This window comes from Rhagoletis pomonella, unplaced genomic scaffold (assembly GCF_013731165.1).
Source record: "Rhagoletis pomonella isolate Grant_MI unplaced genomic scaffold, Rhpom_1.0 Rhpom_scaffold_00003, whole genome shotgun sequence".
NCBI classification, from domain to species: Eukaryota; Metazoa; Arthropoda; class Insecta; order Diptera; family Tephritidae; genus Rhagoletis; species Rhagoletis pomonella.
Window position 1 is genome coordinate 28,251,496 of NW_023458557.1, and position 11,128 is coordinate 28,262,623.

An 11,128-nucleotide genomic window follows, 5' to 3' on the forward strand; every position below is an offset into this window, starting at 1 on the left:
GTCACAGCCGTCAGCTGTTTTCATTTACAAGATGGCGGACATCAAAGCGTCGTGATCTTTAATAATTGGATCATGTGCTGGAGTTATGTCAAATCTTAATTCGCCTCAAAATTTACATGGCGCGTATTCATAGTCCAGCAACTAAGTCGAAACTAATAAAGTTGCAACTTAAATTTAAGTACCAACTTAAAATTTACCTCTATTCATAGTCGCATTTCAGACTTCTATTAAGTAGTTTCGACATAGTTTACGATATAGCAAAACGAATGCGAAAATGTATCGGTTTTTCATTACGATATTTTGGAAAAATTACATTTTTATTAAATAATGTCAAGTTTGATCATCCGTTTATGTAATTTTTATTTTCATTGCATGATTATGCAAAATAATAAGGTATAATTTTCTCGTTAATTGTGCGAAATAGCCAGAACAACCGCAGTGGTGTGAAGTCGATGTTTATCGAAGGCATGCTGTGAAACATACAAATAGTAGACATCTAAATGTTATGCACAAATTTACTTTAAAAGAACTAGCGTGAAACTGACTTATTATTTGAGAATTTATCTAAATTATTCCAATTATAAAATTGTGATCTAGCTTTACTCGAATTGTAATACGCATTTAATTTCATCTTCCGATTAAAATGGATCGATCTTTGTAAATTTTAATGGGAGATTATTCAATATTATCAAAATCACCCTCTACCAACTTAATTTTTACATATTTCGTCTGTTTTCCCTTAATTTGGTAAAAGGAACAGCGCCTTCGTCTTGGTCTGCAGGCTGTATCTTAGATACAGCCGCTAAATTTAAACGTAGAATACGTGGTATGGTTAAGGGCATATCCAAATCAAAAACGGAAGCACACTAAGAAAAAAATATCGATAACAAAAGCGATAATAATATCGATAACAAAATCGATTACTTAGTTGATTACAAAGTCGATAACTAAATCGATAACAAATCAACAGAAATATCGACATCAAAAGCGAAAACAACATCGATAGCAAAATCGATAATAAAACCGATAAAAATATCGATAACAAAAGCGATAACAATATCGATTAAAAATATCGGTAACAGAACCGATAAAAATATTGATGAGAAAATCGATAAAAATATCGACAACAAAAACGATAGCAAAATCAATAACAAAATCGATAAAAATATCGATAACAACATCGATAAAAATATCGATAACAATATCGATAACGAAACTTATAAAAATATCGATAACAGCATCGATAAAAAAATCGATAACAAAATCGATAACGAAATCGATAAAAATATCGATAATAAAATCAATGACAACGTCGAAAACAAAATCGATTACAAAATCGATAACAAAATCAATCAAAATATCGATAACAAAGTCGATAAAAAATATGGATAACAAAATCGATAAAAATATCGATCATTATATCGATAAGTTCCGAAAATATCGATTGAAAAATCAACAACAATATCGATAAAAATATCGTTAACAAAATCGATAAAAATATCGATCACAAAACCGACAAAATATCGATTATTGTATCGATAAGTCCCGAGAATTCCGAAAAGCTCTAAAATCCTGAAATAGTTCGCAGTTTGAGTCTCTGTGCCTCTATCTACATATATCTTTTTCTCTAGAACTACCTATATTTTAATCTTTCTTCCTCTATCTTCTATACTTTTATCGGTATCCTCATCCTCATCTTTTTCCTTATATTTATCTTTGTTCTTATATTTGTTTATCATATTCTTTATATACATATTCCCCTTCACCTTTGCCCTTATATAAATAAAGGCGCATATTCATAGTCATATTTAGTACTCAACTAAGTCGAAACTATTCTAAGTCACAACTAAAGCTATTCATAGTCGCCTTAGTTTCGACTTTTCTGGCTAAGTACCAACTTAAAATTTAGTTTCGGCTGCAGCTGCAACTAAGTCGTAACTAGAAAGAAGTATTTTATCAAATTAAGGGAAAACAGACGAAATATGTAAAAATTAAGTTGGTAGAGGGTGATTTTGATAATATTAAATAATCTCGAATTAAAATTTACAAAGATCGATCCATTTTAACCGGAAGATGAAATTAAATGCGTACTACAATTCGAATAAAGCTACATCACAATTTTATAATTGGAATAATTTAGATAAATTCTCAAATAAAAAGTCAGTTTAACGCTAGTTCTTTTAAAGTAAATTTGTGCATAACATTTAGATATCTACTATTTGTGTGTTTCACAGCATGCTTTCGATAACATCGACTTCACATCACTGCGGTTGTTCTGGCTATTTCACACAATTAACAAGAAAATGATACCTTATTCTTTTGCATAATCATGCAATGAAAATAAAAATTACATAAACGGATGATCAAACTTGCCATTATTTAATAAAAATGTTATTTTTCCAAAATATCGTAAAGAAAAATAGATACATTTTCACATTCGTTTTGCTATATCGTAAACTAAGTCGAAACTACTTAGTAGAAGTCTGAAACGCGACTATGAATAGAGGTAAATTTTAAGTTGGTACTTAAATTTAAGTTGCAACTTTGTTAGTTTCGACTTAGTTGCTGAATACGCGCCAAAGTGTTTAAATTTATCTTCGTCTTCATTTTTGCCTTTATCTTTGCGCAACTTTGTTTTTGTTTTTATTTTTACCTTTGCCTTTATCCTTTTCTTTATCTATGTACGTACTCACCTTTACTTTTATTCTTGGATTGGTCTTTTTCTAAGTGTTGTTTCACTTCAAAAAGTTTTCGCGTATTATGCATACATGTGTTCATACATATATGTATGTATGTACATATGTATATAATATGTATAGGCATACACAGTTTACTAAAAAATAGAAACAGATCCACATTAACTGCAATCAACATCCTTACTAATATTATAAATCCGAAAGTGAGTTTGTTTGTTTGCTTCGCTTTCACGCTTTAACTATTCAACCGATCATCATGAAATTTTGTACACTGCTGTTATTTAGACCGATCATCATGAAATTTTGTACACTGCTGTTATTTAGACCAACTTAAAATATAGGATACATCTAATCTCTATTAGGCAAGAGGGCGTGGCACCTCCCATACAAACGGAATTTTTCATACTGCATTTCTCAGGAAATATTTTTGGTAGATTACTGGAACTTGGTATGGAAGTATATAAAAGCATTCTCTACTCACGGATGATGGCTGCCACCTTTTAAAAAAAATCGAATTCAACTTCAATTAAGGGAGTTATTTATTTGAAAATTATATTATAAAAAGGGTTGTCAAAAGACTTAAAAAAGCTGTAGGGTAATATATTTTGAAAAATAATATGTTTGAAAAGTAAAATTTAAATTAATTATACGCAAGCCATCTGAAAATTTAAAATATGGTTGTCAAACAAAATATTGTTAAGAAACCTTTAGCTTTAAAGTTTTTAATAATATTGAAGTCTTTCACAAGGGTTGCCACCTTTTTAAAAATTCAACTTAATTAGTTTAAATGGAATATTATAATATTAGCAGACCCGGCGAACTTCGTCCCGCGCAAAATATTTTTTCTTATCGAAACTTTTTGGTCCAACATTTTCACCAACAATTCACGTTTACGATTTCCTTTACCTTTACCAATACATATCCAAAGTGAATCATCAATAATATTTTTAGTAATAACTTAACTCCAGTGCCAACTGGCGGGTCAATTTGTGAATCTACACTATCCAGAGAGTTACTCAAAAACACACAAAAAATTTCGTTAAAATCGGTCCGAGAATTAGGAGGACTTCACTCACAAACACACCTACAGATGAATAATATATACGTTTGTACGGCGCCACGGCCTCTTTTCAAATAGCCCGTTTTCTCCATGAGTATAATATTGATTTCATATATCTCCACACCAAGTTCCAGTACTCTACCATGAACATTTCCAGAGATATTCGGTATGAAAAATTCGGTTTTTATGGGAGGTTCCATGCCCCTCATTTTTTTTTGGCCTATAATAGTCCTTGGGACGTCTGAATCAGGTTTCGCAAATTTCAAAAAAAACGGTTAGGCAGTTCTCGAGCTTTGCGAACACAAAAAAACGGCTTTCAAAATATATATTGGTATAGATTGGTATGAATCGAAATGGTTTTGAATATGTATCATAATATGAGTGTTAGACGAAAGATGTTTAAAAAGGTTGCCAACTGTTTCAAAGGTTAAATTCAAACTATTCAATAATTTAAATGAATTATTACAATATGGGAATCAGTCAAAACGATTTTAAAAGGGCTTAATTTCAAAACTACATGTAAAGGGTTTCCATCTGTTTAAAATCTCAATTGAGTTGAAAAAGTATGACAAATAGAGAAGTTTAAGAAAGTTTTAGTTTGAAAATATTTTGAAGATGGTTAAACAAATTTTAAACCTCCTGTTTTTGAATTGAGTTTTCTTGAAATAAGTTTTACTCAGTGTATCACGCAAAAATTTCATACACTCAGCGAAGCGGGTGAGGGCAATCAGTACTGCAATAAATTCAAGTAAAAAACAAAAATATTTTCACTTAAATTTCTTCCGTAAAACTTACTTTTGATGTATTTCGTCTGAAATAAATGGATTTCTGTAGAACAATTATACGCATCCATTTTGAAATTGCACCAACCATACTATAAAGTTTCTTGGACAGATTTACTATAAAACCGAATCATTGTTGCCGCCAGGGAGTGAAGAGGAAATGTTCTTCAAATATATTTCGATGTGAGATTAACCGTTCTATGAAATGTTACACAATTTCAAGAACTTCATCACGGACATAACGCTTTCGTTAGGTTAATTAAGGCGGAAAACGACCACCAAACCATAATCTTAGCCGATGAGGGAGCCAATGTAAATCGTAAACGTGAATTGTTGGTGAAAATGTTGAACCAAAAAGTTTCAATAAAAAAAAATATTTTGTGCGGGACGAAGTTCGCCGGTCTGCTAGTATATATATAATACGCTGTGATTAGGTTATAAATATTGCTCAATTTGTTTATCAGCTGCCGACATATGTACTTACACACACATACATACTTTTTTTCTCCTTCCCCCACTTCCAACGCATGCACGTGTTTGCAAAATGATGACGAAGTGATTTTGTATGGAAAATTATTTATGCCCATATATTTGAATCAAATAAACACACTTAGAAGATATCAACCATAACTTCCCATATACCAAACGAAAGAAAAACTCTTGAATTTTTGATTAAAGAAAACAAAAACAAAGCCATTCGATCGGTTTTCGAGCATTTTGGTAATGAAAAAAATTTGCAAGTTTTTTGGCTTAAAATGCTCAATATTTGTTGAATTTATATAAAATTTCTTACAAATAGTATTTAACAGCAGTGAAATAATTCTTTATTTCAGTTCAGATTCGGTAACAAGCAAGGCGAATTAATATAAGGTAGTGTTACTAGCTCAGCTGATTTTGTGTATGTGTTTCGCCGCAGGGCTTCTGATATCAAATTGAAAAATTTTGTTTGAATTTCTACACACACTCTTACAGATTTTGACAGTTTATGCCGCCCAAGCAAAAACAAAATACATGTAAGTTTTTGTTTTTGTACTCCTGCTATCACCTTATATTAATTCGCCTTGGTAACAAGAATGAAGAAAAAATTCTATTACATGAAAAAAGAGGATAGAGAGAGAGAAGTCAACGTGAATAGACGTGCATTTGATTGCTCTGCAATAATTTTTTATAAATCGAGATATTTCAAACTTATATTCATGTATAAACTCGGCTGATGGTTTTACGAGATAGTGACTCTATACCAGTAATGAGATATTTTTAAACAAGTGAAAAATATTGAATTCAAGAGTTGAACTCTAAATAATAATTTTTCTAATTCCACTTTCTTTTGCACAAAATAAACAAAACGGTAAACAAAAGCGCGGTGGCTGAGTGAATAATGGAAGAGTGTCACAAGTGCCGAAAAGGCATAAGAGATAAAACTGGATTGCACTGTGCGGGTGTGTGTGGTAGAGTCTATCACAAAACCAAAGCGTGTGCATCTATAGATGACTACTGTTTGCAAGGTTTAGTAAATTGCCCCTACTTGAGATTCATGTGTGATGACTGTGTTACATACATATCGAATGTTGATTATGCGCTCAAACAAATGATATCAATAGCGGAAAGCAACAAAATAAATATATGCGAACAGAAAACGGAATTCGAAAGCCTAATAAACAATCATAATAGGGAAATCAAGGAATTAGTAGCTAGCAATGAGAAAGAAATTAAGAGGGTAATGGAGACTTTAAAAAAAGCAAATAAGGAGAAAGATGATTTAATTAAGAGGGTGGAAAACTTGTGCATTTTTAATAAAGATTACTTAGAGAAATCAGCTGAAGGTTTGTCTAAGCAAAGAGAGGAGATAATTAAAGAGGTGAAAAAAGTTGGTGAACAAAACACAAACAATGGTAACAGCATTACATCGTATGCTAATGCTTTAAAAAGTGTCCCGCCTATTATTGTTAAGCCAAAATCAAAACAAAGTGTTGGAGTAACAAAAAAAGACCTAAATAAGATAGATGCCACTGACATGAAAATTAATAAGGTGATAGATAAATCCAATGGGTCAGTTGTTATTAGGGCAGACGACAATTCGGAAAAGGAAAAAATTAAAACAACCCTACAAAATAGATTAGATTCTCAAGTTTACGAAATCAGAGAATCTAAAGTTATTAACCCAAAAATTAGAGTCACCAATATGAGCGAAGAATATAATGATGATGAAATAATTGCTAAAATAAAATCACAAAACGAATTCCTGAAAAATGCTTTTATAAAATGTGTGAAAGTTTTTAAACAAAGAAGAAATAATAGCTCGGTGTGCACCTTTAGCGCAATCATCGAAATTGAACATGAGAAATACTTGGAAGTGCTAAAACGGGAGAAGATTAACATCGGGTGGGATCAGTGTGGCGTATATGATGGGCTAAATGTTAAAAGATGTTTCAAATGTTTAGGGTACAATCACAACGCAAATACATGCACTAAGAAGTTAAGATGTGGTCTATGTTTGGGTGAACATAAATCTGATGAGTGTAGTACACAGGTAACAAATCCTGTCTGTGGAAATTGTGCGGATGCAAATAAAGATCTTGGTTTTAAGCTCGATACAGGTCATAGCATTTTCAGCAAGGAATGCCCTGTCTACCAAAGAAAACTGAAAATACAAAAACAGCGGGTGGGTTACTAGCAACCAAATCTAGCAAGTGTTATAAGTAAAAAATCAGAAGATTTAAAAGTAATATACTTAAACGTTAATAGCTTAATACACAATAAACTTGAAATCGACAGACTAGTGGAGTTATTTGACCCAGCTCTTGTACTTTGTTCCGAAACTAGCATAACAGATCAAATTAGGGATGCTGAAATAGGTATACCATCGTTTACAGCAATTAGATGTGATTCACATAGTAGGCACACCGGAGGTGTAGTTATGTACATTAAAAACTCGCTGGAATTTAGGGTAAAATATAATAAATCCATGAATACAAATTTATGGTGTATTATTGTGCAATTAAAAAATCTTGAGGTTAAATGGCAAATTGGAGTTTTATACCACTCCCCAAGTACTAGTGATAGTGAGTTTATCAACTATCTTGATTCAATAGTAATGGACATATGTGATACAACGTCTAACAACGTAATTGTTGGAGATTTTAATATCAATGTGAACAAAGTATCGACACACAGTGTGAAATTGAATGAGTTGTTTAATTCCATTTCCATGCACCAACTTGTAGATTTCAATACCCGAATAGCAGAGGCATCCGAGACAAAGATTGATCTCCTATATTCAAATGTGAAAAATATTGCATGTAAGAGGCTTGATCGACACAAAATATCTGATCATGAAACAATAATGTTTAATATTAATATAGGAAATCAAATCCCTCTCAGAGTGGTATCAGAAATAGTTTCTTGGGAACGGTATAGTTGTGATAGCTTAATTGACCTACTCAGATGTTACGATTTTTCCATATTTGATCGACTTGATTTAGAGGAAATGGTAGCATTCCTAAATCTATGCTTGCTTAACAGTCTGCAACAATTAACGTTTGTGAAACAAATAAACATTAAAATAAAGAATAAGTGGTATGACTACGAACTGACACAACTAAATAAAAGAAAATCAGAGGCATACAATTTAGCAAAAGCGTCACACCAATGGTCAGACTACTACAGCATTAAAAAAAAATACAAAAAAATGATAAAACTGAAAAAAATTAAATATATGGAGAATAAAATTATAACTAACCAGTCCGACAGCAAGTTAATGTGGAAATATTTAAAACAGACGGTTTGCTATGATGGTATAAAAGAAGATATTACATTAATACATCATGGTGGTCAATATATTGAAGATAAAAATCAAATAGCAGAGTTCTTAAATACCTACTTTGTTGAAAGCATAGTGGAAATAAATAATAATATTGAAAATATAGAATATAGTGATAACTTCTATTATAACATCGATAGCACATTTAAATTTAACGAAATAACTACTGATGACATAGTGCGAATTGTCAAGAAATTTAAATATAAAATTGGTGGGAAAAAATTATTATCTGAAGGAGTAATAAAAGACTCTTTAATATACATGGGGTATTTTTATTCAATTGTGATCAACAAAAGTATAACAGATGGTATCGTACCTGATGAATGGAAAGTTTCCACAGTGGTTCCAGTCAAAAAAATTAAAAACACAGTTAAAGCTGAAGAACTTCGACCGATCAATACTCTACCAAATCTGGAGAAAATATTAGAAACAGTGGTAAAAAACCAGCTCATGGAGTATATTGAAGATAAAAATATATTAATTAAAGAGCAGTCAGGGTTTCGAGCTAAACATTCGTGTGAAACGACACTTAACTGGGTTATTTCTCAATGGAAAGAAGACATGAGAAGTAAAAAAGTAATACTGGCAGTTTTTATTGACTTGAAAAGAGCTTTTGAAACCATTGATCGAAAACTAATGATTTTTAAGTTGAAACAAATTGGTATTAAAGAGGTAGAACTGAAGTGGTTTGAGAGCTTCTTAACTAATAGAAAGCAACACACAGTTATAGGAGAAGTATTGTCTAAGGATATACCGGTAGATATTGGACTACCACAGGGTTCAGTACTAGCACCAATTCTTTTCAATATCTACATCAACGATATTTTATCATCAATCAGTTATTGTAAGATAAGACTGTTTGCTGATGATGCACTGTTGACTATAAGTGAAGACGATTTGGACACAGCAACTCATAAAATGCAAAATGACTTAGACTCACTATATGTCTGGTTATGCAAAAATAAGCTAATGTTAAACGTAAAAAAGACTAATTACATGATAATTTCTTCAGCAAATAAAACTAGATTAGGGCGACACGATTTACATGTTAGGGATGAAAAAATTACAGAGGTTACTACAATTAAATATCTTGGTGTTTTAATTGATAATAAATTAAAATTCCATGATAACATTGAGTATACCGTCAACAAAGCGTCGAAAAAAATTGGATTTATGAAAAGGACATGTAAACATCTAAGTAGAAGATATAAAATTATGGTTTACAGATCAATTATTGAGCCACATTTTATATACTGCCCCACTATCCTGTTTATAACACCTGAGTCGTATATAGAGAGACTACAAAAAATGCAAAATAGAGCTATGAGGCACATACTTAACGCCCGATACGATACCAGCATTTCATCAATGCTGAACAATTTAAACTGGTTAAATGTGAAACAACTAATCTTTTTCCATACAATGAAGTTTATTTATAATATAAAGAATGGAACCCTTCCAAAATACTTGAGTGATAACTTTAGGTACAGCAGTCGCACTCACACCTATGAAACCAGAGTCAGGGATAACTTTAAACTACCATTTTGCCAGACGGAAAATCAAAAGAGAGATTTGTACTATAAAGGTTTAAAAATGTTTAACGAACTCCCCGTAGATATGAGAAGCTGCAATAGCTTACAAAAATTCAAAAGTTTATTATACGAGCATTGCAAAGGACACATATAAGATTGCTATTGGGCCTCCCCATTCTAACAAGATACTGGCATATGAGAGGAGTTACGAGCATGGATCGGAAACCCGGCCTTTCCGACCATGTCCAACAGCTCGTTCGTAGTACGGGGCGGAAACTGGAGCTTTCCGCCCGTTTCACAGCAACATAATTATGAAAAGAACATGGATCGGAAACTCGGCCTTTCCGACCATGGTAAACGCCTTTATTGACGCAGAGCGGAAACTAGGCCTTTCCGCCTGCTGAACATAAAGATAGACTGGAGACTAGGCCTCGCCAGCTATCCAACCCGAGGCTATAATGTACGTATAATTAATTAATTAATTGTACAATAAATTAATATGTATAAATTTATAAAGTATGTATTTGAAAATAAGTAAAAATTAGTAAAGAAAATAAGAAAAATGTTAATGTATAGTATTAGTAGAAGAGCAATCAATTAAATTAAATAAGTTTATAATGTAATTGACAAGATTTTTTATAGGTCTTAAAGACTGTCAATAAATAAATAAAAATAAAAGTTCTTTGACAAATTATTAAACTAACTTGATGAAAATACATATAGCAAGTATATGCAAATGTAAAGTAGTAGTATATCCAAAAATATTTAACACTCCTCCTCATTTGCATATGACGCCCGTTTTATCTCTTAGATATTCCAATTTTCTTGCTGATAGTGGCTTAGTCATCATGTCGGCTAACATTTCTTCTGATGGGCAATATACACAAGATATTAGCTGTTTGTCTTGTCAACGTAATCCTTAACAAAATGAAATCGTGTATCTATATGTTTAGATCTGTTGCTTAAACGCTCCTCCTTAATCAGACTCAAACAACTTTGATTGTCTTCATATATCTTAGTCGGACAGCTTTGAAAACAATTCATATCTGCCAAAATCTTGCGAATCCGAATTGCTTCTTTTGCAGCTTCTGATAAAGCAATAAACTCAGCATCAGTTGTTGAAAGTGAAACACACGTTGCTTTCTGCATGCCCAACTTACTACGCCTCCATTTAGTTTGAAAATATATCCCGAGTTTGATTTTCTATCAATACGACATTCTGCCCAATTTGCATCCGC